The 26,546-nt window shown below is 50.8% G+C and overlaps 2 long non-coding RNA genes across 3 annotated transcripts; both read right to left on the reverse strand.

The window, feature by feature from the left end:
* Window positions 1–296: 296 nt before the first annotated feature.
* Window positions 297–3,914, reverse strand: LOC141746684 (uncharacterized). Of its 2 annotated transcripts, XR_012588449.1 has the most exons (5): window positions 2,643–3,914; window positions 2,346–2,391; window positions 2,181–2,236; window positions 2,054–2,094; window positions 297–1,968 (listed from the first exon to the last, which is right to left on the reverse strand). It is a non-coding gene; the product is annotated as an uncharacterized LOC141746684 (long non-coding RNA). The 2 variants fall into 2 exon arrangements; XR_012588450.1 differs by lacking the exon at window positions 2,346–2,391.
* An 18-nt stretch (window positions 3,915–3,932) lies between these two features.
* LOC141746685 (uncharacterized) lies at window positions 3,933–5,108 on the reverse strand. The gene is made up of 3 exons (XR_012588451.1): window positions 4,803–5,108; window positions 4,085–4,138; window positions 3,933–3,976 (listed from the first exon to the last, which is right to left on the reverse strand). It is a non-coding gene; the product is annotated as an uncharacterized LOC141746685 (long non-coding RNA).
* Window positions 5,109–26,546: the final 21,438 nt, after the last annotated feature.

Raw genomic sequence — 26,546 nt, forward strand, 5'->3', positions numbered from 1 at the left:
GTGTTGCAGGGACTCTCTGCTCCACTCCTGGCCAGTGTTGCTGATGGGCTCAGCTTTGACCAGCAGCAGGTCCCTCTCTGAGCTGGCTGTGCCCAACATGGGGGGAGCTTCTGGTGTCTTCTCACAGAACCCACCCCTGCCCCCCACAACTCAGCCAACAAAACCTTGTCACTTAAACCCAATGCAACAGCAATCTACTACAGGGCAGAGAAGGGGGGGCGGTGAAAAAACAGGGAAGGGGAGCCACAGGGGAAAGAAAACAGCTATGGGCTACGGATCAGACAGGAGGAAGCAACAGGGAGCGAGACAGAGAGAACCATGAAGGCAAAAATTGGCCATGGGACAGATCTTTTAATACAATAACATCCTTTATATAATATAGTAGATACAGGTTTTTATTTTGAACTCCTTTTTATATACACACACTCATATTTTTCAATATGTATAAAAATGAGAAATTGTTCTTTATTTCAATGCCTCATACCCATATATACAGGTTTTATTGTTTTTTTAAACACACATTCCCCACATGAATTTTCAGGCATTTTTTGGGCTGTGAACTGCCTCTTTTAGGAGGAACCCCATATGACATGCGCACACCCTCAGAAAGGTCTCGTTTTGCCTTAGAAATACCATCTGGAGTACAATTACAGCCTGACATTAAAAAAAAAAAAACACACACACAACATACAAACACTACACCCCACACAAAGCAGCCTTAACATCTTCGAGATGCAGTTTGCTTCACTACTGCCGAACAGCCCCTCCCACATAGCTCTGCTCATCCCAAAACAACCCCATTAATTAAAGAGCTGCCCACACCTGCTGATGGCTACTTGATGGGAGTTGACTGTACCACCTTTGCCTCAACAGTCTAGGTAGATCAAACTAACCATAGACTCCTATTGATGTTCCACCTACCCCAGAGTTTACGTGACCGGGCAGAGCAGCTCCGAGCCAAACACACACAAGCACAGACCGACATTACACAGAACACTACAAACAATGCACCTCACAAATGAGGGAAAACTCTCAGCAAGAAGGATGACACCAACATAAGCGACTGTTGGGCAAGAAGACCTGCAAGACCACAATGGTGACACGAGAAGGCTCTAGGGAAACCCCAAGAAATGAGTACAATGTAATGGTCCAGGACAAGAAGTGACTCAAACTGAGATGTATGTGCAGGAAGCCTGGCTTCAAGACCTAAGAACTTAAGGATGCAGGGAAGAAGTCCCAGTCACTGAAAATGGATGGCTAGAGAACAGAGCTGCTCATGCAGCCAGGAACAATGCTGCAGTTGAGGACCACCCAGAAACTTCCGAGATGCAAGGCCGATCCACTGTTTAAGCTTATAATGCAAGAAAAGTGGGGCCTGACTGGGGCAGTGCCAATGAGTTCTGGCATTCAAGACTCTTGGGATGGTGTCTGAAGTACAGGCTGTGCTCCTCAAGTGTAAAGAGAGCATGGAGACCCAAGGAAGGTTTAGGACACAGAAGACAGACCACACAAACAACACAACAGATGCAGGCTGGAACCACCCTGCCCGGCTCATGCTAGCATTGTGCTGAAGACTAACCCGCTCCCTTTACCTGCTCAAAGGGGATGGCTCCAGGACAGCCCTCTGCCCTTCTCTAACTTTAAGAGGCCTCCCTGCAAATCACAAACTTCTCCCTTTCCAGCCCCTCCCCAGCCCTGGCCACTCAACTTAGCTTTCAGAGGGCTGGAGGTCTTAAATCTGATGTCGACAGAAAAAAAAAAAAAACCAGCACATCGACTATCTGGGACATTCCTGTAGTCACCAGGTTCATCATCATCATCATCTACAATTAAAGAAAACCAAACAGTGACAGCAAGAAGTTTCAGAGAGGCCACCGCCAACCTCTTCCACAATTTCCCCTTCCTCAAAAGCACAATGGGATTCCACTCAGCTGCTCCTTCCAGAGTCAAATGCTGTGGCCATCATTGCTTGAGATACCAAGAAACAAAGTTACTGTTGCACATGTGAGAAATCACCAGCCACAAGCTCCTCCTCACTGCTGCCTCGGCTCACCTCTAATGCTCACCCACTTCCAAAGATGGCTCACAGGGCACCTGCAAAACCAGAAGATAAATAATTAACCAGGTTGCCGTATAATACTTCACTATTAAGACACCAATGTGGCCCACAACCGCCTCACCTTCTCAGCACGCTCATCAGCATGTGGCTTAGTCCCTCTGAGCCTGCATCCTGCACCTGAAAAAAAAAAGCCAACCAAAAGACATATGCTGACATACTGCCCGACACCACAGCCTGCCTACAGCCATTCCTGTCTCCTACTCCTTTACCCTGGCCTCTCGCTCACCTGCCCTCCATGGTTTTGGGCTGCTGCTTTGAGGCTTACAAACTACCTGTAAAACAGACACAAAGGACACTAAAAACTTCACCCACAATATAACATCTGAGAAGAATTGCTGCTTCAGCCCACTATTCATTGACCACCTTGCCTGAGAGTCACATCCGGTGCCAATATCCTGCTTTACTCATCACTTCATACCTTCAAAATGAAAAAAAAAAAACAACCCACACCCCACCACCAAGCCATAATATAATGATATAGCCACCAGTCACATCTTCCCTCCAGCACCGTGAACTGACCCACCTTCTTACAGGGTCCCGCTTGCCTTCTCCATGACTCTTTGGTGCACATCTTGTCCCTCTGCATCTGAAAAAATTAGTAAACAAGTCACCCAGATGCTGATCAGTAGCTGAACAATTCCAGGGGTCTTGTTTCCATTTAGGAATATCATCTAGGCTCCAACTACAACCTGCCATTAAAAAAAAATTGGACCCAACATTAATCCCCACACATACAAGCCTTAACACCTTCAATCTGCTTCACTACTGCCAAACAGTAGTGAAGCAGGAGGCTCCCAGGAGGCTCCAATCATCCCCATAACACACTATGGAAATGACTGTCCCTGCCAATGGCTGCTTGATCCCAGATGACTGTACAACCTTTGGCTAAACAGTCTTGGCAGATCAACTTATTACCCATAGACTCTTATTGCTGTTCCACCTACCCCTGACTCTACACCCCCAGGCAGGGCAGCTCCACGCCAAACACACCCACGTGCAGCCCAACACCACACAGCACTATAGACAACAACGTGACTCCAAGATGAGAGAAAACTCTCCACAAGAAGAATGACTTTCAGACAAGAGATGCTGTTGGGCAAGAAGACCAATGGCCACAGCACGGACGTGAGGAGGCTCTGTGGCAAAGTCATAAAAATCATAAAAGAGTCAAATGTAACAGCCCATTCCAAGAAGTTCCTGTCAAAATGGAGATGACATATGTGCAGGAAGCCTGGCTTCAAGACCTGAGAATGTAAGGATGCAGGGAAGAAATCCCAGTTCATAAAAGCAGATGGCTAGAGCTGCTATAGCTCAGAGAACAGAGCTGCTCATGCAGCCACGAACGATGCTGCAAAAGAGGACCATCTAGAAACTTCCAAGAGGCAAGTCCGATCTGCACTTTAAAATTGTTATGCAAGAAGTGCCCATTGGGCACTCTGCCAATTAGCACAGGCATTCGAGACTCTACAGGGGCTGCCCAAGGCACATGCTGTGCCCCTTGAGTGCAAAGAGAAACGAGGATTTCAAAACCTAAGGAAAGTCCAAGACACAGAAGACAGAGCACACAAACTACACAACAACAGACACAGGCCAGAACTGCCCTGCCCAGCACACGCTAGCTTTGTGCTGAAGAGTAATCCACTCCCTTTACCTACTCAGAGGACACTCCTTCTGGATAGCCTTCTGCTCTACCCTGACTTGAAAACTCCTCCCTGAAACTGTCAACCTTGGCCCCCCTCCAGCGCCTGTGCCTCTACTTAGCTTTCAGACAGCCAGGGGTCGGAATTCATCCTTGACAAAGAACCCACAACAAACAGCTAACTGATGTGTTCCTGCAGTCACCAGGTTCCTCTTCAACTGTAAAACAAAAAGAAACCATGGCTCCAGCAGTGACCACCCTGATAGTAGAGGCCAAGCTCTTCTACAGCACCCTCATCCTCAGAGGTGCCATGGCAATCTGCTCACCTGTTTCACACCGATTCTAGAGTCAGAGGCTGCAGCAGCAATTACTTATGACACCTAAGATACCAACAAACACAAAATTACCATTGCATTTCTGTGAAATCACCAGTCCCATGCTCCTCCTCAATACTATCCAGCTCACCTCAAATGGAAGGGACTAGAACAGACCAGACCCTCTTGACACCCAAATCCAAATGCAAAACCCATATGATAAAGACTGCTGAACCTGCCTCCATTTCTTAGCCAAGCCCCAGCACCAAAACTTTTAGAAACCTCTTCTCCTCAACTGTCAGGGAAGGACCCCCACTTCTTCTTGACAGCTCCCATTCTATATTTGTGACCCTGAAACCCCTGTGTCAGCCACTCCTCAGGAGCTGCTCTTCTGAGCCATGCCCTGTGTTCAGCAGGCACCTCCTATCTTCTGTCTTCCCACGGACTCTGGGCTCTGCTATAGACCCACAAAATAAGTAATGCCCTGACACAATCTACGAGGGGCCTGCTGCAAGCTGCAAAAACTCTAGGGACACCACGTCACTCTTTGGGCAATGGGGAAAGGTGATGAGCCATGCCATACCCTGAATGACACTATGCCTTACATCCCTGCTGCTTTCTTGAGAAGTGCTAAAGTACAATATGCAGATGCATACAAAATGCTCACCTTAACCCCTACAATATAATCTCATCATCAACCCAATTAAGAGAAACAAGATCAGCAACTCACACAGCATACTGCAAAACCGGTGGAAAAAATCTCTGGCCCATCTTCAATAAAGTTAGGAATTCTAGGAAAATGCAGCCCTCCTAGAATACAGGAAAGCACACTATTAAACCATCTGGGCATCCCCTAAACACTCATCACAAAGTTACTGACCTGAAAAAAAGGAAACAAAAAAGCTGCATACCAGTCAACTTTCTACTATACAGGTGGCAGGATGTGTACTGGTCCTGAAGGTCTTAGCTCAGCCTTCTTACCTCTGCCTCCCTAAATACCAAAACATGCCTGCCCCAAAGCTGCAGCCAAGTGAAGGACCAGCAGAGCACCAACCCCAGAGGAGCCCAGCAGCAGAACAAGCTCCTGAGCTGAGCCTGTGGCTCATATACCCCGGGCCCCGCCCACTGCCATTGGGCCCCGCCCACCGCCCTTCCCACAATCCCCTGGAGAAAGGGGCGGGGACAAACCCCCGCCCCCCCCCCCCCCTCGAAGACAAAGAGGTGGCCACAGGGGTAGGAGCTCCTTTTCTTATGCCTTAAGTTCCCAGCAGGCAAAGCAACAGTCATTTTTATTTCTATTGGGCACTTGCCTCTGGTGATTCTCTTACCGCTTTTGTTTGAGTTCTGTCTACTTGTTGCTGTAGAGAAGAGAGTTCTGCAGGCGTCACTTTATTTTTGCGATCTTCAGATATTTTTGTGGTTAATTGGTAATCATGTTTTATGGTTTTAGAAGAGTGCTGGAAGCAGGTGATTTCCAGAAGGCTGATGAGCACTTCCTGGATCCTAGAGGACTAAATCGCCATGGAGACACGTGTCGGCGGACTGCGGGACGTCCTGGAGGACTTAAAGTGCCATAGAGAGGCGCGTCAGTGGACTGAGGGGCGTAGTGGAGAACTAAAGTGCCATGGAGAGGCATGTCGGCTGACTGAGGGGCGTCCTGGAGGATTAAAGTGCCATAGAGAGGCGCGTGGGAGGACTGAGAGGGTTCCTGGAGGACTAAAGTGCTATAGAGACGAGCGTGGGAGGACTGAGCGGGCACTTCTGGGCTCCTGGAGGACTAAAGTGCCGTGGAGACGAGCGTCAGCCGACTGAGCGGCGTCCTGGGGGACTAAAGTGCCATAGAGAGGCGATTCGGCTGACTGAGCGGCACCTCGGAGGACTAAAGTGCCATAGAGAGGCGCGTCGGCTGACTGAGCGGCACCTCGGAGGACTAAAGTGCCATAGAGAGGCGCGTCGGCTGACTGAGCGGCACCTCGGAGGACTAAAGTGCCATAGAGAGGCGCGTCGGCTGACTGAGCGGCGTCCTGGAGGACTAAAGTGCCATAGAGAGGCGCGTCGGCTGACTGAGGGGCGTCCTGGAGGACTAAAGTGCCATAGAGAGGCGCGTCGGCTGACTGAGCGGCACCTCGGAGGACTAAAGTGCCATAGAGAGGCGCGTCGGCTGACTGAGCGGCGTCCTGGAGGACTAAAGTGCCATAGAGAGGCGCGTCGGCTGACTGAGCGGCACCTCGGAGGACTAAAGTGCCATAGAGAGGCGCGTCGGCTGACTGAGCGGCACCTCGGAGGACTAAAGTGCCATAGAGAGGCGCGTCGGCTGACTGAGCGGCACCTCGGAGGACTAAAGTGCCATAGAGAGGCGCGTCGGCTGACTGAGCGGCACCTCGGAGGACTAAAGTGCCATAGAGAGGCGCGTCGGCTGACTGAGCGGCACCTCGGAGGACTAAAGTGCCATAGAGAGGCGCGTCGGCTGACTGAGCGGCGTCCTGGAGGACTAAAGTGCCATAGAGAGGCGCGTCGGCTGACTGAGCGGCGTCCTGGAGGACTAAAGTGCCATAGAGAGGCGCGTCGGCTGACTGAGCGGCGTCTCGGAGGACTAAAGTGCCATAGAGAGGCGCGTCGGCTGACTGAGGGGCGTCCTGGAGGACTAAAGTGCCATAGAGAGGCGCGTCGGCTGACTGAGCGGCGTCCTGGAGGATTAAGTGCCATAGAGAGGCGCGTCGGCTGACTGAGCGGCGTCCTGGAGGACTAAAGTGCCATAGAGAGGCGCGTCGGCTGACTGAGCGGCGTCCTGGAGGACTAAAGTGCCATAGAGAGGCGCGTCGGCTGACTGAGCGGCACCTCGGAGGACTAAAGTGCCATAGAGAGGCGCGTCGGCTGACTGAGCGGCGTCCTGGAGGACTAAAGTGCCATAGAGAGGCGCGTCGGCTGACTGAGCGGCACCTCGGAGGACTAAAGTGCCATAGAGAGGCGCGTCGGCTGACTGAGCGGCACCTCGGAGGACTAAAGTGCCATAGAGAGGCGCGTCGGCTGACTGAGCGGCACCTCGGAGGACTAAAGTGCCATAGAGAGGCGCGTCGGCTGACTGAGCGGCGTCCTGGAGGACTAAAGTGCCATAGAGAGGCGCGTCGGCTGACTGAGCGGCGTCCTGGAGGACTAAAGTGCCATAGAGAGGCGCGTCGGCTGACTGAGCGGCGTCCTGGAGGACTAAAGTGCCATAGAGAGGCGCGTCGGCTGACTGAGCGGCGTCCTGGAGGACTAAAGTGCCATAGAGAGGCGCGTCGGCTGACTGAGCGGCGTCTCGGAGGACTAAAGTGCCATAGAGAGGCGCGTCGGCTGACTGAGCGGCGTCCTGGAGGACTAAAGTGCCATAGAGAGGCGCGTCGGCTGACTGAGCGGCGTCCTGGAGGACTAAAGTGCCATAGAGAGGCGCGTCGGCTGACTGAGCGGCGCCCTGGAGGACTAAAGTGCCATAGAGAGGCGCGTCGGCTGACTGAGGGGCGTCCTGGAGGACTAAAGTGCCATAGAGAGGCGCGTCGGCTGACTGAGCGGCGCCCTGGAGGACTAAAGTGCCATAGAGAGGCGCGTCGGCTGACTGAGCGGCACCTCGGAGGACTAAAGTGCCATAGAGAGGCGCGTCGGCGGACTGAGGGGCTATGGAAATGGACAACAGGAAAACTGCCGGGCACAGACGGGGGCGCGGTAACGCGTAAGAGCCGACACTGGAGCGCCGACGGCCGCTCTCGACGCCGGGCGGGCGGCACCGATCGCGCTCCAGGTGGCGCGGAGCTCAACGGAGTCCCGGCGGTCCTGGTTCGCTCTCCGGCCGCCGCGCTCTCGAGACCGGCGCCGGAACGGCCCCCGCCAAGCCGCGCATGCGCACGAGCTGCGGAACCAACGCACAGCGCCGCCGGGGGCGGGTCCAAGGCGGTCCGGGGGCGGGGCCACAGCGCACGGAGCAGCGCACACCTGCAGGACCAGCCTTCAGCCGCCGGGCGGCAGCACCCCCTTAGTTATTTACACAGTATCTATTTAGGGAATTTATATCACCTGTTTGCACTCATGTAGAAAATCTGCTTAGACTTTAACATTTATGATACAGAATGTCTGTTTAGACTGTCTGCTTACACATCTATTTTGACACTAATATCTTTTTAGAAATACATTGTTTAAAATATTTTTTATATTCTAGGATCTTTTATATAACACGGAAGCACAGAATCATAGAATCCTTAGACATAGAGGTTTTTATTTTGAACTTATTTTACATACATAATATTATTTCTTAGTATATATATTTCTCATATATAAATCATAGAATCATAGAATTGCTGAGGTTGGAAGGGACCTTTAAGATCATCGAGTCCAACCTTTAGCCTACCCTGACAAGAGCCACTTCTAAACCATGTCCCTCAGTGCCCCATCTACCCTTTTTTTAAACACCTCCAGAGATGGTGAATCCACCACCTCCCTGGGCAGCCTATTCCAATGTTTAATAACCCTTTTAGTGAAAAAATGTCTCCTAATATCTAATCTAAACCTCCCCTGACATAACTTGAACCCATTTCCCCTCGTCCTATCACTTGTCACCAGGGAGAAGAGGTCAGCCCCCATCTCTCTACAACCTCCTTTCAGGTAGTTGTAGAGGGTGATAAGGTCTCCCCTCAGCCTCCTCTTTTCCAGGCTAAACAACCCCAGCTCCCTCAGTCGTTCCTCATAAGGTTTGTCCTCCAGGCCCCTCACCAGCTTTGTAGCCCTTCTCTGGACACGCTCCAACACCTCAATGTCCCTCTTGTAGCGAGGGGCCCAAAACTGAACGCAGTACTCGAGGTGGGGCCTCACCAGTGCCGAGTACAGGGGGACGATCACTTCCCTAGTCCGGCTCACCACGCTATTCCTGATACAGGCTAGGATGCTGTTGGCCTTCTTGGCCACCTGGGCACACTGCTGGCTCATATTCAGCCGGCTGTCAACCAACACTCCCAAGTCCTTTTCTGTCGAGCTGCTTTCAAGCCATTCTGCCCCAATCCTGTAGCGCTGCATGGGGTTGTTGTGACCCAAGTGCAGGACCCGGCACTTGGCCTTGTTGAACCTCATACCACTGGTCACAGCCCATCGGTCCAGCCTGTCCAGATCCCTCTGCAGAGCCAACCTACCCTCAAGCAGATCAACACGCCCGCCCAGTTTAGTGTCATCTGCGAACTTACTGAGGGTGCATTCAATCCCTTCATCCAGAATGATGAGATGATTGTTCTCTATTTCAGTGCCTCACATCCATAGTTACAGGTTTTCACATTTTTTTTAATGCATCCCAAGATTTTCAGACGTTTTGGGGCTGTGAACCACCTCTTTTGGGAGATGCTCACGTAACCCCACGTCCCCCACTCACCTGCTCCTCCGCCGCATCATTGCTGCCCCAATGACATCGAGGTACCCCAAATTACATCCTTGCAACCCTGAAACACACAGACATCCTTCTATTCACTCCAAAAAAATGCCCAAAACAGCCAGACCCAGGGCTGGCCCCTTCCCCTCAGGGAGGCTCTGCCACTGGCTGCAAACCTGGGCTGGGGCATCTCTCGAGCAGCACGAGATGCCTACGATGAGGCACTGGAAAACAAAAATCCCCAGTTATAGCTCAGCATCTTAAAAAATAGCCCGGAAGGGAGTAGAGGAATTCCGTCAGACTGAGGGACGGGACAGTAGCTGAGCTACAGGAGGATTCTGGGGAAACAGCTCAGCTCCAAACACAGCACAGCCTGCAAAAGCCAGCGCCAGCTCAACTCTTAAAGTCAGGATTAAGTCTAGTTGCTACCGTTTTGAACACGTTCTTAGCGTTCTTCTCACTGGTGTTGGGAAATGCCTTGTCCCTTCCCTTTTGGTGAAAAGGTGAGTGTTAGGTTCATATACAACAAATAAAAATACTTACACTATAGAAGTATGTGACTTTCCTCTGGCACTAATTTCACTTGCACAGCTGCGAATTGATACCATGACACTATCCCTCTCCAAAATACATAGTTATAATTGGTCTACAAGGTTTTTTGTGTGCTACGCAAGGAGGAGGGACATCTGGCCAGTGGCACTGCCCAAGAGAGATGCTACTGGGCTGCTGGGGAAACGCACCACTGAAAGCCAGACAGAAATAAAGTACTTCAGAGCACACCATCTAAATATTAGGGAGGAAAAAAAAAAACTTGTTACATTCAGTTGCCTCTTTTTAACGCTTTAGAGAAAACACATTCCTCCATCTCTGAGGCACCTTGTGGCACTTCATCTCCCTTCCCCTCTCTCATCCCATCAGAGCCCCCATCGTTCTCTGCTCCACAGCTCTTTTATTCTCCTCTCTGCATCCAGGGGGTCCCTGCTCGGTTCCTCTCTCACTCGTTCATCTCTCCTTTGCTGAGATGCTCTGTCGGGCTCCGGTGCTCCCAGAGCATTTGGCAGGAGCTGGTGTCCCCTGGGAGGGGGAAGCAGGTGTCATGGGGGTCCCAGTGGGATGTGGGGGGGACCAGGGGGGATCCAGGGGGTCTCAGAGGGTCCTGGGGGGACCCAGGGGACTCTGGAGTGTTGTGCAGGGGGTGCGTGAGGGTCCCAGGGGGAACGTAGCAGGTCCCAGAAGGCTCCAGAGAGTCCTGGGGGAATATGAGGGGTCCATGGGGTCCTGGAGGGCTCCGGGCAGGGTGGGGGGGGGGCGTGTAGGAGGGTCCCAGGTGGCTCCAGGGGATCCTGGAAAGCACCGGGGGCGCTCTCAGGAGATGTGGGGGTTCCCAACAGGATGTGGGGGTAGCGGGAGGCACTCTAGGTGGTCCCAGAGGTTTCTGGGGCATCCTGGAGGAAATCCGTGGGGTGCTGGAGAGGGTGTGTGAGGGTCCCAGGGGGCTACAAGGAGTCCTGGGGGAATGTGGGGGGTCCCATGAGGGTCCCAGAGAGTCCTGGGGGAAGACAAAGGGTCCCAGGGGGTCCTGGAGGACTCTGAGGGGATCTCATGGGGTTGGGGGGAGGTCGCAGAAGGGCCCCAGGGGGATGTGGGGAATACCGGGGGCAGGCTCCAGTGGGTCCCAGAGGGCTCTGGGGGGCTCTAGGGGATCCTAGAGCAGGTGTCAGAGCGAACCAGAGGGCTTCAGGGGGTCCTGGAGGGGTCCCAGAAGTCTCCAGGGAGCCCTGGGGGGCACATGAGGGGTCCCAGGAGATCCTGGGGTGCTCTTAGGGGGTGGGAGGGATCCCACGAGGGTCCCACAGAAATGTGGGGGGCAGACGCTGGCTGAAGCTGAAAGCCATTGTCCAGCAGGAGGGGCAGCCCTGCCATGACCTGCTGGACTCGTGTCCAGTGCCGGTGGGAGCTTTCGGAGCGGCTCTGGGTGTTGGGCACACTCCTGCCCTGAGTCCAGTGGGTCTTTTAATGATTGTTAGTGATGTTAAGAGCTGTGGTGACAGCCCGCTCTGAGGAGAGAGGGGATTTCTCCATCCCATCCTGCATGGGGTGCCCACGGACCCCCGGGACTTGTGCACTGATGCTCTTTGAACCAATTCCTCAGGGGCACAGGCAGCCAAGCCCCCTCCTGGCGCAAGACCCGGCTCGTGGCAATGCCAGGAGAAGCAGCCTGAAGAAACCGGCCATCACCTCCTCACTGAAGAGACAAGGTAAGCCTTGGCCACGTGCCTCGGGATGCTTGGGGACCGGGTGGATGCTCACAGCCCTTCGGTTTGTGCTGCTGTGACCCCTGCGGAGGGGACAGCCGAGGCCTCGCCATCCATCGCTGGCTCTAAGAGGTGAAAATCGGGCTCGGGCAGCTTGGTGTTACTGGTAGCTGTGTGTCTGGCATGGCTCGGGGTGTCGGCGTGGCTCTGGTTGGCCATAGACATGGTCGTTGTTAGAGAAGGACAATGCCAGTGTCCTCCCAGGGTGGCTCTTTGGTGGATTTTTGGCACGGCAAGCTTAAAAAAGTTGGCTTTTGGTAGGGCCGGTGCTGTTGTGAGTGGGCAGGTGTTAGTAAGTATCTCCTGTTGCCATGACGTGCTTTCCTGGGTAAAATGAGGAGGTGAATGGGGTCAGACACAGTTGTGAGTTCCATTAGTTTTTTGCCACTGCTGGTGTTTGCAGCATCTCTTAATGACCAGAGCTGCCGGGGGGAACTTCTTGTGGCCAGAGCTGCTGTGGTTTCTAGTGGCAAATCCTTGCTCAGAAGCACAGTCCGGTGTGGGGAGCGTGCCAGCAGTGGAGGAGATGGGAGCTGGGGTCACCCTGGGGAGGTGGTTGTGGGCACCAGCATCATGCCTTGTCTCTGAGCAGATGGCTGTGTGTTTATGTGTGCTCCTGCGTGATGTTCGGAGAGGGAAGGATCAGCCCAATGCCATGCAAACCTGAAAAGCGACTCGGAGCCCTTCAGAGAAAGCTGCTCTCCCTGCTCGTTGTGGTCTGGGCCTGGGAGAAGCTTTGGTTTAGTGGTTTTGTTCCTCTCAGCTTTAGTTTTGGCCTAGAAAGGGGTACAGATCTCTTCTCTTTCCCCAAGGTAGTGTTGTTCTCGCAGATGCCCACCTGTGCCCTGGGGGGTTTCGGTGCTCTGGGCAGGGCGTGAGGAGGTGTTGGGTCCCGCTGTCAGCAATGGGGGCTGTGGAGGCAGCTCCCAGGTGTAATGGTACGGTGGCGCTAAGAGCAGAGGGGGTTTCGGAAGCAGATTAAAGCAGTGCTGTGTTTCCTGGCCCTGGGAGCGAGATGCCCAAGGCAGTGGCATCTCATCCATCGAGCTGACGGACAGGGTTGCGTTTGATGTCCTGCTGCCTTTCAGAGCTCGGTTTAACACAGGCAGCTGTGGCTGGTGATGCTGGGGGAACTCAGGCAGGTAGAATGGGGAATACTGGACCAGAGCTGGCCGCAGCAGCAATTCCTGTTGAGCTGCAAGCTCATCAGCGCATGCCAAGAGTGTACCAGGGTCCGGCAGACAGAAGCCTGCTGGTTTAGGCATGTGGCTCTTCCCCAGAATTCAAGGGCATCCACACTCATTGGGTTAGGAAAGGCTTAATTAAAGCGGCTGGCTTGGATTCTGAAGATGCAGGTTATTATCTTGTGGGCCTTAGCAGAAACTGAGAGACTTTAACTCTTGTTTAAGGCTTGAAGGCCTTGGGTTTGGGTTATGCTAAGTTTCTAGATGGCGGTCAGGATTATGGGAGAGAGGGGTAACAGGGAGGCAAGTGGCTGGCTATTGTTATTCCTGAGTTATTTCTCCTGCCCGTCTGGCTTGGCGCTACACTTGGGTGCGGATTCTGATTCTAATTCTGATTTTCCTGCCCTTTCTCTTGCAGGCTGTAACCAGCTGCCGGACGAGTGGCAGGTGACCTTCTCCTTCCAGGACTGGCTGGCAGCATCACCCAACACATCTGTCAAACCACACATGACCAGTTTGAGGGTAAGGCTGTGGGGACCAGCTGGGGAGAGCCTCTCTGCACCACTCTGCTCCCCTCTGTCCGCCATCATCTCAGTCGTTAAGCTCTTGGCAACATTAAATAACTGTTAGCAGGGAGGGAAGTGTTTTTGCCCAGTTTGGAGCAAATGTTTTGCCCTGGGAAGTTCCTATCTGCTGTGATTTATTTCCTGAATGTGGACTCAGTGCTCAGCAGCAGCCCGGTGCTGGCGTTTATCCCGGGGAAGGGTGAAATTCCCTGAGAGGTGATTGATGCTTGAATTCAAGCTCCCTGGGGCCAGGCAGACAGGTGAGACAAAGTCAGGTGAGCTGCCTGACTCAGAAGTGCTGGGGGGACACTTTGTGGGCTGTGGGGAGCACTCTGTCCTCCTTCCTGGCCCGCTGTGTGCCCTGAAGGCAGGGACTGAGCATTCCCTGTGCATGTACGGCCCCTGTGGCTGTGATACCTGTCACCTGCACCACTCCGCTTCTGAGCCGGCAGCTTGAGCTAGGTCTGTAAAAATCCTTACTGGGAATGGACTTCGTAAGTCTCTGGGCTGCTGGGAGAGCTGTGCAGGTGCTCCCCTGAAGAGAGGGACCCAAAACAATGCCAGAAGGGAAGCAGCTCTTTCCAAACAACTTAAGAGCACTGTAAGTTTGTCGCCTAAGACAAAGAGACCCACCCTGCTCTCCACGCTGGAAGGTGTTCATGCGGGGAGCAGGCAAGCGCGCTGGCCTCCAGCAAGCTCCTGGCAGTGTCGGCTACGAGCTGCGTTCTGGTGTGCTCAGTTCATGCGCGGAGTCAATGATCTTAACAGTCTCTTCCAACCTAAATGATTCTGTGGTTCTTAAAGACCATTACATTGCCACCACGCAGCGTCAGCAATGAGTGACCGTAAGCCTGAAGGGGTGCACTCACAGAATCCCAGACTGGCAGGGGTTGGAAGGGACCTCTGGAGATCATCTAGTCCAAACCCCCTGCCAGAGCAGGGTGACCCAGGGCAGGTTGCACAGGAATGCATCCAGGCAGGTTTGGAATATCTCCAATAGACATAAATGTCTTTATTTTACTGTAAAGGCGATAAAGTGTGCTCCTCCAGCCAGCTGCTGGAGGCTGGAGCAGTGGAGACGCTCACCACTTGAGCGGGATGGAGGTGTGCTTGAACAACACAGCTCCAGCACCCTGCCTCTCCCTCAACCCATGTCTTCTCCTTCCTGCCCTGCCAGGCAAGCTGTTGCCGCTGGTGTTCCACATCCCTCGGGTTTTCTTCCATGCACTGCAGCAGCGGATCTCCGGCGGAAGCGCAAAGAAGAGGCTGCCCAACTCCACTGTGGGTGAGGCATCAACACACTTCACATGTGAGGAACCCCTTCACCCACAGGTTCAGGAGGAAAATACCAGCAGCCGCAGTGCCCAGAAAGAGATCCCTCCCTCCTGCTGGTTTCCAGCAGCTTTTCCCCTCACTGCAGCTGAGAGGGGAAAAGAGCACAGCTGCATGAGCAAGCCCCGGGGCAGGGGAGAGGAGCTAAGTGGGATGCACAGCCCCCACTGACAGCGCTCCTGCCTGCCCCCAGGCTCATGCCTGAATCTGGGCATCCCCTCTCAGCATTTGGCAGAGCACAAAAACAGCACAAGCTGGGGCTGCAGGAATAAACCCAGCCAGGCTTAAAGCTGAGAGACTTTATTCCCCGTCGTTGTCTTCCCCCAGCTCTGATTGAAATGCTTCCCCCAAGGGGAAGGTCGCAGCCCCCAGTGCAGGCGACTGTCCTCGCCGCTTTACCTTCTCTTTCCTACATGAGCGTGGGATGTAAAACCAGACTTAAGCACCCGCTCGGGGCTCTCAGTACAGTTAAATCCATCCTGTCAGTGCTGCAGGAGCACGAGTCACCGTCTCTGCAGCAGTGAGGCCTCAGGACCACCAGCACCAGCCGCCCCCACGCCCACCCAAGCTGACCAGCAGCACAAGCCAAAGCAGCTCTCCCCAGGCCAGCATCAGTTAAGATTCAATTTATTCTCTGTTAATCCTCACCTGCTGCTGGAGATCACCTGCACCTTGGTGCGAAACCGGGACAGTTCCTACGAGCTCTTCAGGTGCCTCAAGGTGGAGGTGGAGCTGCATTCTTCCTCCCTGCCTGGGATGGGGAAGGGGGGCGGGCAGGATGCCCCCCAGGAATTCTTCTAAGTGCTGCATTCTTCCTCCCTAACTGGGATGGGGAGGGGGGCACAGCAAGAAGCTCCCCCCCCCCAAAGAAACAGTCCCCAGGCACAAGGGACCCCCCCAGTGCTAAGGGGGTCCCCACTCCCCTCCTTCTTCCTACCCACACACAGGGGCCTTACTCATAAGGGGGACCCCCAGACCCCCACCCAGGGGGACCCTGAAGCCTAAAGGGCCTCCGCTTACACCCCCACCCAGGGGAGCCCTGAAACCTAAAGGGGCTCCCCCAGACCCCCACCCGGGGGGGCCTGAAGCCCAAAGGGCGCCCCCCCCCTTACACCCCCACTCAGGGGAGCGTCCCACCCAAGGGTCCCTCCCACCTCCACACACACAGAGCCACAGCTCGATGTTGGTGTCCACCCTCCCACCCAAAAAAAAAAAAATCTCAAATGCTTTGTCCAGCTTTCTCCAGCCCCCATTCAAGGGAAAAAGGCCAAAACAACCCCAAACACTCACCACACCAGTCACCCCTAGCTGCTCCTCCAGTCACCTGGAAAACAAAACAACAGTTCAACACTCCACAAGGACAGGAACTCCCCCCAAATCACCAGGGCACCCAGGCCCGCCCACCCACCATGGCAAGGGGGGCAACATAGCCACACACTGGGCAGACTGGGAGGCATCTGGGGGGGCAAGGTGGGCCTGGAGGCACCCACAAGCCGGGGACCCTCCCCACACCCAGCCAAGGACAACAACCACCACCACACCCAAACACTCCAAATAGAAACATTTTCCACAGGCTAACTCTCCATCATTCACTTCATTAACAAGAAAAAAAAACCAGCATGGCGCCCCACACCAGTATCAAAGACACCAGCAAGACTCAGACACAAACCCTGCGGGAGCAAGCAAAGGCCTCAGGGCTTCCACACCGGGCCAACGACTTCCCAGGGGGGCAGCCGTCCCACAGAGAAAATGCCTCAGACTTCCTCAGTGCCAGGGAAACGGGGCCCTGCCTGGGACAAAATCATCCAGGGGCCAGGGCCCGGGTCTCCCTCCTCCTCCTCCCCGCACCTGCGGAGCTGGAAAACACCCACACCTTGAAACCCAGCCCCCCGCCCCAGAGCTGGCTGGAGAGGGAATAGTGGCACCACAAGGCCCCTTTCCCCAGGCACACCTTACTGGAAAATAACATTCCCCAGGGAATAATTAATCCTCCCTGTGTTGTTGTTGTCTACCCCCACCCCCTAGCAGGAAACACCTCCCCGACACAGAAGGCGCCCACCCCCTTCATCATCCAGTGGATCCCCAACATCCCCCATTGCAGAACTGCACATCAAATTCCAGGACGGCCACCACAGCGCCAGCCCCACCACCAAGCCCCCACTTGAGCTCGCCTCACTGGCCACCATCTCCTTCCCCTGACCCCCCCCACCCCGGGGGGTACCCCGGCCTGCAGCCCACGCACCTGCAGGGACAATGGTGCACCCGCTGCCACTGCTGCTCCGGCACAAACACCTGGAAAATAAAAAGTGTGTCGTTCCCCCCCTCTCACTGGGTGCTTGGAGTCACCCTGCACCCAGCACGGCAGGGGGGGAAAACCCTGGGGACCCCCCCACCCCAGCCACAGGGGGCTGTTGCGTTAAGGGGCAAAATGGTTTTGGCAGAAAATAAACCCCCTTGTTTTCTAACACTCCTCACCCAGGTGGGAGGCTAGGTGCGGCTGGGTTTAAATTCTGAGGGATGCCCAATTCACCACGATCAGCCCAGTCGCGTTTAATACATTCAACTGTTACGATCTGGATACGCTAATAGTGGACTGCACCTTCAGTCTAGTCGTGCTCATGAACTAGCACAGCCACTCACTTTGGCCGTGTTCCACGAAAAACCGAAACAACCAGCTACTTAAACAGTGCAATTTGTTTAAGCAACAGGTATATAGGTTCTTATGGTTGCCGGTGATAAATACACTGTCTGCAAAGCAGGGGCAAATAAAAGTCTTGTTAATTACACAAAACACGCAACAAAGTTATAAACAATACAGCCTGGCTACAAATATAGGGAAAAGACTCTCTAGAGAGATTTCTAAGTTTCCCGAGGAAGCACACGGTATAGTCCAAGTCTTACCCAAAGGCATCCCTATGCGGGGGGAAGAAAGGCTCAGCCCATCGTCTGGTCCCGGAAGTCAAAGGCAGTCTGTAACGGAGTCCTCCTTGACTTGTTCACGATGGTGTCTTCCCTCATATCCCCCCTTTCTTGGGCTATTTTTATAGTATTTTTAACCTTCAAGGTGGAGTTTGAGTGACTCTAGTCATAAATACCTTTATTATGACTGGTGTAAAATTCTCTCGCCTCACATTTAAAGGTAGAGTTTACAAAAAATTCAGCGCACAGACTCCAGGAGGAGCGGTTGCACCTGGGAGGTGGGTAGCCTTCGGGATCGAGGTGTGTTTTGGTATTATAACAACATCATAATGAGCAAAGTTTGCACAAAGGGCAGCATTTCATCAAAATTCGACAGACTGTTGGCTCAGGGTAGTAAGTACGCAACTTACCAGTTCCATAGGACCATCCCGTTCCCATATCTGCTGGATTTTCACAGGGAGAGACCATGGACTCTCCATTCCACTTTGCCCCCCATGTTGCTTTGCAAGCAATATTGTACAGGGAATCACAGATTCTTCGCATCCCAGCTGTGACTGTGTACTACCCTAGAAGCTTTTTGATTTTATACCTTTCCTTGATGTGTGAACAATGCTGTATTTTTGATCATTTTAGTAATTACTCCACAGGGGCTCACACCAAGGGTATTCCCCACAGCCCTGGGTTCAAAGCAGGGGGCTTCACCTAGCCAGGGTTGGGGGGGGTCCAGGGGGGACCCAGGGAGCAGCACCCAGCCCCCCGACCCGGGAGGGGAGGGTGGGGGGAAAAGGCCACCCCCCACCCCAAAAGGGGCTCTGGAGGTCCCGACCCACCTCTCCCTGTGCTCCAGGGCTCAGCTCCATCCCGGCGGCTGCTCCGGGGCCTGGGTTGGGGGGAGAAAGAGATGAGAGAACGTAATTCCCTCCCTCCCAGCAACCCTCCCCAGGAAGGGCAGAGCCCCCCAGTACAGCCCGGGGGGGCAGGTAGCCATACCCCCCCCACCACTGTCTCACCCCGCTCCATCGCTGTGTCCTCCAGCAGAGCCCCCAACACCAACCTTCCAGCCTGGAATAAAGACACAGCACTGCGGGGGGGAACACCCAGGACCCACCCACAACCCCAGGACAAAGCCAACACCCTCCTCCCCTTCCAGGACAGCACTGGGGGGGCCTAATCCAGGCCTCCCCCACCCCCAGGCACAGCCCCATCTGTGGGGGACAAGGGAAGGGACCCCCCGGACACCACCACTCTCTCCGCCCCCAGCCATTCCTTACCCTGTCAGCACCAGCTGCAGGCGGGAGGGCCCAGTAGCTCCCAGTCAGCACCCAGTCCCTCCCAGTAGGCACCAGCAAGCTCCCAGGAGCTCCCAGTTGCTCCCCCAGTAGCTCCTAGCAGGCAACAGTTAGCCCCCTCGTTGCTCCCAGTAGGCAGCAGCAAGCTCCCAATCACTCCCAGTCACTCCCAGTAGGCACCAGCATGCTCCCAGTAGCTCCCAACAGGCAGTAGCTAACCTCCCATTGCTCCCAGTAGGCACCCAGTCACTCCCAGTAGGCACCCAACAGCTAGCTCCCCCATTGCTCCCAGTAGGTAGCAGCAAGCCCCCAGTAGCTCCTAGCAGGCAACAGTTAGCCCCCCCATTGCTCCCAGTAAGCACCCAGTTGCTCCCAGTAGGGCAGGATGGGACATCCAATGATGACGATGCAGACCACGATGACGACCATGCAAATGACGACGACGACCATGCGGACGACAACGATGACAACAATGAGGATGACGACGACACAGATGACAACGATGATGACTACGACAACATGGACGACGACGATGATGACAACGACAACGCGGCTGACGACACAGCCACCGACGACAATGATGACAACACGGATGCCAACGATGCCAATGTCGACAACGCCGACGATGATGACTACGCCGCCACCACTGATGACGATGACGTGGCCACCGCCGCCATTGACGATGACACAGGTGACAACGATGACGACGACGACGTGGCCGACGACGATGGCAACAACGACGATGATGATGCAGACAACAATGACGACGACGACGACGTGGATGACAATGACGATGACGATGAGAAGGATGAATTTTTATTGAATTTCTTATTGAATTATCTGTGTTATTAAATGATTATTCATTAAAATCAAATGTTTTTTTCAGGAGAGGGCTTGTCCTGAGATTATCCTATCACATTTTGTCTTTTAAAATCATTTTTACACGAAAGATTTTGACATTGTTGAAACATCTGTTTTGAACAATTTCTTTCATAAACTGTACTGTTTGAAACACATAAATGGAAGTTTAAATTGAAAAAAGATAAGACAAAATTAATAGTTCCAATGAAAAAAATGAAGTTGAATTTTTCATTCTAATTTAAATGAGCATAATATTTTGAAAGTATCACATTCATATTGGCTGGAAGAGTGTTTCTCATTCTATTCTAGAAAATTAAGGGATGGGAAAATATCTAGTTGAAAATAAGGGAACAGAGCAAAACAACAGTTAATTTCTGCTCTTTGCAGAAGGACTTTAAATTCTGGTATCCTAATGTTATTGTATGATGTTACAGTTTACCATTCCTGCAGTATGCTGAGGACCACAAGAGTCCCTACTAGCATTTGCCCTTACTGTATTTCTTTTCATGTACGAACTTCAAAAGTGAATTTTGTACACCTCTGTGTTGAGCAATGGTGTGATATTCTTCTTGCCTATTAGATGAAGCGTTCTGTGATCAGCTGTTTGATGCATATCTTCTAATTTGTCATGGATATTTCTGTGTTTTCAAGGGAATGTTTAGACTGAAAGTTGGAAAGAAACAGACTTAAAAGGCTGTAAATATATGTCAATGTTTCTAAATACAGAGAAGAAAAAGTCACACAGAAGTGTGACTGAATAGAGCCTTACAGGATTATGTTACGTATCTTTCTCCTACCATTAGTCAAAAAGCTATAGCCAAGCCATAACTTCCTACAAAGCTTGTAAGTATTTAGACCGGATTATCTAAGCAAGTGGGACATATTTTCAGGAAAAAAATCTTATGAAGCAAAAGGAAAAAAAAATGTCATAAATCAGTGATTTGCATCAATCAGATATTCAACATCTACATTTTAGGGACATAATGTTTTTATGGTATTTGGGGTGATAGATTTGTTATTCCTTATCTAGATGTATCTTATGTCCACGATAATACTAAAGGCGGGTCTGTACAGATTGCGAACTGAATCATGGCTGCCTTGTCAGTCAGATGCAGTTATGTGGGTGCTAGAAGTCAATATCCTAATAGAAGGTGTGACATGGGGGCAATCTTTGCATTACTTACTGGTTTGGTCACAGCAGATTTCCATTGACCCATGCTTTGGCAAAGAGCCCCTCCCTCTCACCAAGTGGCTCTTGAATTTTCTTGGCCTTTTCTAGCCCTCGAGTTTTACAGCTCAAAAACCTGATGGGCAAACACAGCCAGGGAACCAAAGTGTCTCTGCTAACCTTACTTTTGATAATCTCTTGGGAAGGTTTGATGGCACAGCAGCATGCTTTAACTCTTCTCAACCCTCTGTATACGGCTAATGCATGGGTCATTGTTGCTTTCTCCCTGGGCAGTTCCCTCTGCAGTGGCTTATGGATCAGCAAACCCTAAAGTGCAAGCCACAACAGTGATTGCGTATAGCAAATGAGGGACATAAAAATGTCAGTCGCATAATACTGATCCACAAATTAAGCTTATTTTGCACCAAGAAAGGGACTTAAGATGTGATAAAGCCATGGTTTTTGAAACAGCTGTGGTTCAGCTTTTAATCCTAACTGCAGACTTGTGTCAAGGTGGCTGTGGGCTCACTCCTTGTTTGTGGACTGTTTTTCATTGTTGCTTGGAACCTCAATTAATTTATGTTCAACTGTCTTCCAGCAAGCAGTATCTGCAAGACTTTGTCTTCATCCTGTTTTCATGGCTTGTAGCTTCCAAAAAAAACCAACCCAAAACATTTTTAAATGGCATATTTTGTTGCTAGGAATAGAAATATTTCCAGAAGGTAATTCTTTCATTTGTTTTTGTCCAAGTTTGATAGTGACTTGCAGCTAGTTGCTGATGCTGCCTTGGAAACACAGAATCACGAGGAGGCATGGTTCTCTTCGGACTCAGGACAACTACAGAGAAACGCGCATCACCTGCCTTTAGCAGAGACACCACAGAGCAGCGCACCAAGCTCCTCAACCCTGAGCATGTGCAGCAACAGCCCTGATGCAGCCATCAGCGTGGACAAATGCACACCCAGGTTGAGCTAACTAAGAATTTGCCAAGCAGCTGAGCTGTTTTAAAAGTCCTTGGTATATATGAGGCCTGAGGTGTTTGGGAAGGGAGTTAAACAATGCAGTTACTCGTGATAGCATAGAATGAGATTCAAGAACTAGAAAGGGCCTTTCTGTTTTCCATCTGGGCTAAAAAAACCCAACTTCCTGCAGTTAGGTTCTTTCAAACAAAATCTTGCTGCAGCCACATAATTTAAACAGAGGATCTGGCATTTTTAGACAGATTTTTAGGGCTTTTAAACTTCATCAGGCTGAAGGGTAGAGAGCAAGGCCGGATTTCTTAAATTTTAAGTCTTATGCTTAATCTTTCTAAATGTAGCACTATCACACAGTTAAAAGGTTTTGTTCCTGTTTGTTTAGTTTTCTCCAGCCAAAATAATTATCAAGTCCCTAGTGTGAGTGCAGTGATATCATTTATGTTAAAACTAGAGAGTGGGAACAGAGTGCTGTTTCATGGAAAGTTTAATGTTTTTGTCTTTCTGTTTGTTCTCTTCTTGAAAAAGAAAACCAAAGGGCCTAAGCCTATCTTTTGAAGAAAGATACTAAGACAGGAACCAGCCCCCTTATCATATGGTAGTAGCCCAGTGGGAAAGGCCAGGTTCAAACCCCTTGTCTAAATCTGGCCTTCCACACTAAAGAGCTTGCCCTTTCTGGTTTGTGTTTGTATGTCTGTCTGCTCGTCTGTCTGACCCTGCAGTATATGGACAGCGCAGAAGAACCCCAGAAGGAATGCTGTATCTGCCTGGTCTTGCCAAGCAATTGCACTGTGAGCACAAGAACCTCGTCCCAGATAATATTTAATTGAAGCTGATGTTTTTCCACAGAAAGCTTTCGTTTCAACAAATCAGCACTTTCCAACAGAGAAGTCTTTTGCCAAAGAAATTCCCCAAATATTTACTTGTGGTTGTGGTAGCTCCTCAGTAGGGGGAGTTCTGGTATGCTTAGTTATCGGTTCATGTCCAAGAATTTGGAGAATGATGTTAAGTGCTTCCATGAGTGTGGCTGGTATATGAGGAAGCGATAAAAGCCTCTAGGACTTCTGCTCTTCCCTAGGCTTCATTCTCTCATGCCCTTTTTTTTCCTTTTTTTTTTTTTTTGGCATGTTCCTAAGTTAAACAGATACTGCATGCTATTCTATTCCATTATCATTTTCCCTTGGGACAAATTATTCCATTACAGACACCTTTCTGTCATTCAACCTACTGAAGCAAAAGTAGTGAAACATTCTGGTGAGTATATTGGCTTACCTTGAACTCATGTATTTGTTCTGCAAACATGCGGACCCATTTAGTGTTATCTCTGCCTCAGAAGTTTATCCCATTTCTAGCTCTGCCCAAGAGGCAGATCAGAAAAGCACTGCCTACTCACTCCAGCAGAAATGAATTTGAGTTACATGGGAAGAGAGGTAAGGAAGACTCTAGTTAAAGCCAAGAATTGAGAAGGCTTAGTCTTCAGGTAACAAGCACATTAGGAAGTAGGTAACTGTCCTGAGTCTCTCTTCTTGGTGTAACTCCGTATTTTTTCCCCCTTTTCTGCTTTTTGCTAGTTATGAACAGCAATGCAAAAAAAAAAAAAAAAAAACCAAAACAAATGAGGAGCAATTTACTGCAAAGTTATTTCTCTAGGACTACGTTTCCCCCCTTATGAAAAAGGGACGCTACAAAAAAATCCGCTGGCAGTTCAGAAAACGGCTTTCACTGTCCATCCACCTGATTTCCAGGTCTTGCTTTCCCCTCTCAGCCAGAGCTGTCCTCCCATTTGTTTGTCAGGCCTCACGTATAGTAAGAAGCATTGGTTTTCTGTGCGCAGTGTTTACTGCATCTCTACTTCTCCCCACCCATCCCCCTCTGCACTCTCTACCCTCCCTCCTTGTTAGACATGATTACATGTTGTTTGGCCTCATTCCATTTAGGTTACTTTGCTGTATCATCCTGAATTTGTGTGTAGCATAACAGCTCCAAAGATCTCCTAGTTTGAACCAAATGATAGAGTAGGCAGAGTTCATTAAAATAAATAACAGCATAGTGTGAAACCCAGCCCTGAAGTAATCAAAACTGAAATTTGAAAAAGTGACTCTGAGTGTAAAGAAGTCTGTTATGTGCTGATACCGGCAGAAATGGGGTCTTGAAAACAGCCAGTTTTATATGCTCTATTTAAACCTGTCAGCTCTCCAGACAAAGACATGGGCGGTTATAGCAGGGGGAGAGAAAGCAGTTGGTAGGGGGATATGTGTGACCATATTATAGAAGGTAGAGCCTGAATTTCTCCCTTGATCCCCAAAGCTGAAACATTCTTCGTGTTGTTGCTGCTGTTGTTTTTTTATTGGGGCCAGTTGCAGAGGAAAGCTATGATTTATGCCTAGGAGTGGAAATGTTTTATATAAAGGAAACTTTCTATGCAGTTAAATGCAGCTGACTCTCCCTCCTTCCACTTGCCCCCCTGTGTGTCTTGGTGTCCCGTTTCTTTAGTCTGCTTGTTTTCAGTGTTTGTAATGTTCCATTTTAAAATATCTCAGTGCTTTTTCCCCTGCTGTCTTAAAGACTCTTTGTTCCTCAATTCAGCTTTAGTTCCTCAGGGCACTCAGATTATTACTACTTAAATTTTGCTCTTAAAATAAAAGATCAAGGTCTACGGAGTAGCTTAGAAGAATGTGAGTTTTTGTACCTGTTAGACACTAGACAGGGTGCAGCAGAAGAGGCTACAAAAATGTCTTATTCTTACATTCTGCCATCAGCATTTGCTACTGTCAGAAACAGGATTCAAGGCAAGATGGTCCAGTTCTGCAGCTCATTATGTTCATCGCTGAATTTATTTCAGCAACTCCTCCCTTGCAGCATCTATGAATCTACAAATATGGTGTATGAACCAAGTGAAAAGTATTCCCTGGTCACCATGGTGGAACACACAATCTGAAGATGTGAAAACACATTTCTGTCTCTCTGCAGAGGTATACTGTTGATAGATAGGACATTTCCATGATTTTTCACTTGCAAATTGGAGCCTAAAGCACTTATACGTGAATTCCAAGTGTTATAGACGCAGGCCTTATGTAGGCAAATGTGAGTACATTTCCTAATTGTACAGTTATTTTTATGTCTCTTTAGTACATCTCCAGTATTAAACTCTGTGGAGCGCGTGAGATTAGCCGTTGTACATGCTGCTGTATCCTGTTTTCAAGAGATAACAATGGGTTAAAAGTCTTACCCTGGTATGAAAGGTAGGAGGAGGAGAGTATTTTCAAGTGTTTGCTGGAATGTGCTGTCTGGAATCAAAAGGGTTGAGATACTTGAATGAAGACCCCATGTTAGAGACTGTGGGAACAACTGGGCTTTAGCTTCTAAATCACTCCAGGAGGGCTCATTTGTATCAAAGTAATCATGTAAAAAAAGACCCTTCTGAAGAAGACAAACAGGAGGGAATGGATGCTGACAATGTGCTGGAGGAAACGGAGGCTGTTAGAGAGACCAGGCTGCTTCCTTGTTGGAGCTCCTGCCAAGAGAGACCTGGACATGCTGGCTCAGGCCCTCCACTTCTTACAGACAAATGACCAACAGGCCCTGCTTTGTCGCAGCAGAGCAGCCTTGCCTAACTGGGATTCCTGCCAGCTTGCCTCAGCTTCTCTTAAAGGGAGCAGGTGTTAGAGTGGATTTAAAATATTCACTGTTTCCTCTTCTTTGCTGAATTTCTGTTGCAGGAGCTCCCTGTCCGTCCTGTAGCCAGACAAAAGCTTTGACTAGCACAGCAAATGTGTAGGAATTAGTCCCTTAGGGCAGGCTGCAGTTTCTAAAGCCAGCTTCAACAGCAGTAAATGCATTGCCACAGCCAAAAACTCCCTAGCAAGGAAAGAGCACGGCGTTCACAGGCCCGCAAAGTCAAAAAAGCCCCAGGACTTATCCAGAGGTTATACTGACAAAGAGATTCAAGGGGTCCTCAGGTGGAAATGACAAAACCCTATGAGCCTAACTTAGCTACACCAGTTGTAAGAGAAGTGTAGCGTGGTCAGAAGTGTACTGCCCTCTATGCGCATAAGGTTACTTTATAAATACATGGGCAAATAAGGCCGCCTCACTGTCGAGATACGGGATGTAATTTATTGAGAATGTGAGAGGCAATGTGCAAGGAATTTTTTCATTTTGTCCCAAGTTAAATCTCACGAATACCTGAATCCTTTGGTCCAGCAGAGCATACGGTGTTCGTCCTGTACAGTTGGAACTTTCCAGTGTGTGGAAAACTGTTCTGGAAAATGTTAATAGCTTATATTTTGACCTGGTCTTTAAGAGTCCTCAGATTACCTAGAATACCATGTACCTAGCTAGTACTATGTGAGAGATGTGTGATATTCTTCAGTTGGTATAACAAGGGACATTCAACAAAATACTGATCTATGCTTTCTCATGAAATCTTGTCCCCACCAGCAGGTGCCTTCATGCAGAAAACGCACTGTCTGCTGCCTCCTGC

The sequence above is a fragment of the Larus michahellis genome, chromosome 7 (genome assembly GCF_964199755.1).
Source record: "Larus michahellis chromosome 7, bLarMic1.1, whole genome shotgun sequence".
NCBI classification, from domain to species: Eukaryota; Metazoa; Chordata; class Aves; order Charadriiformes; family Laridae; genus Larus; species Larus michahellis.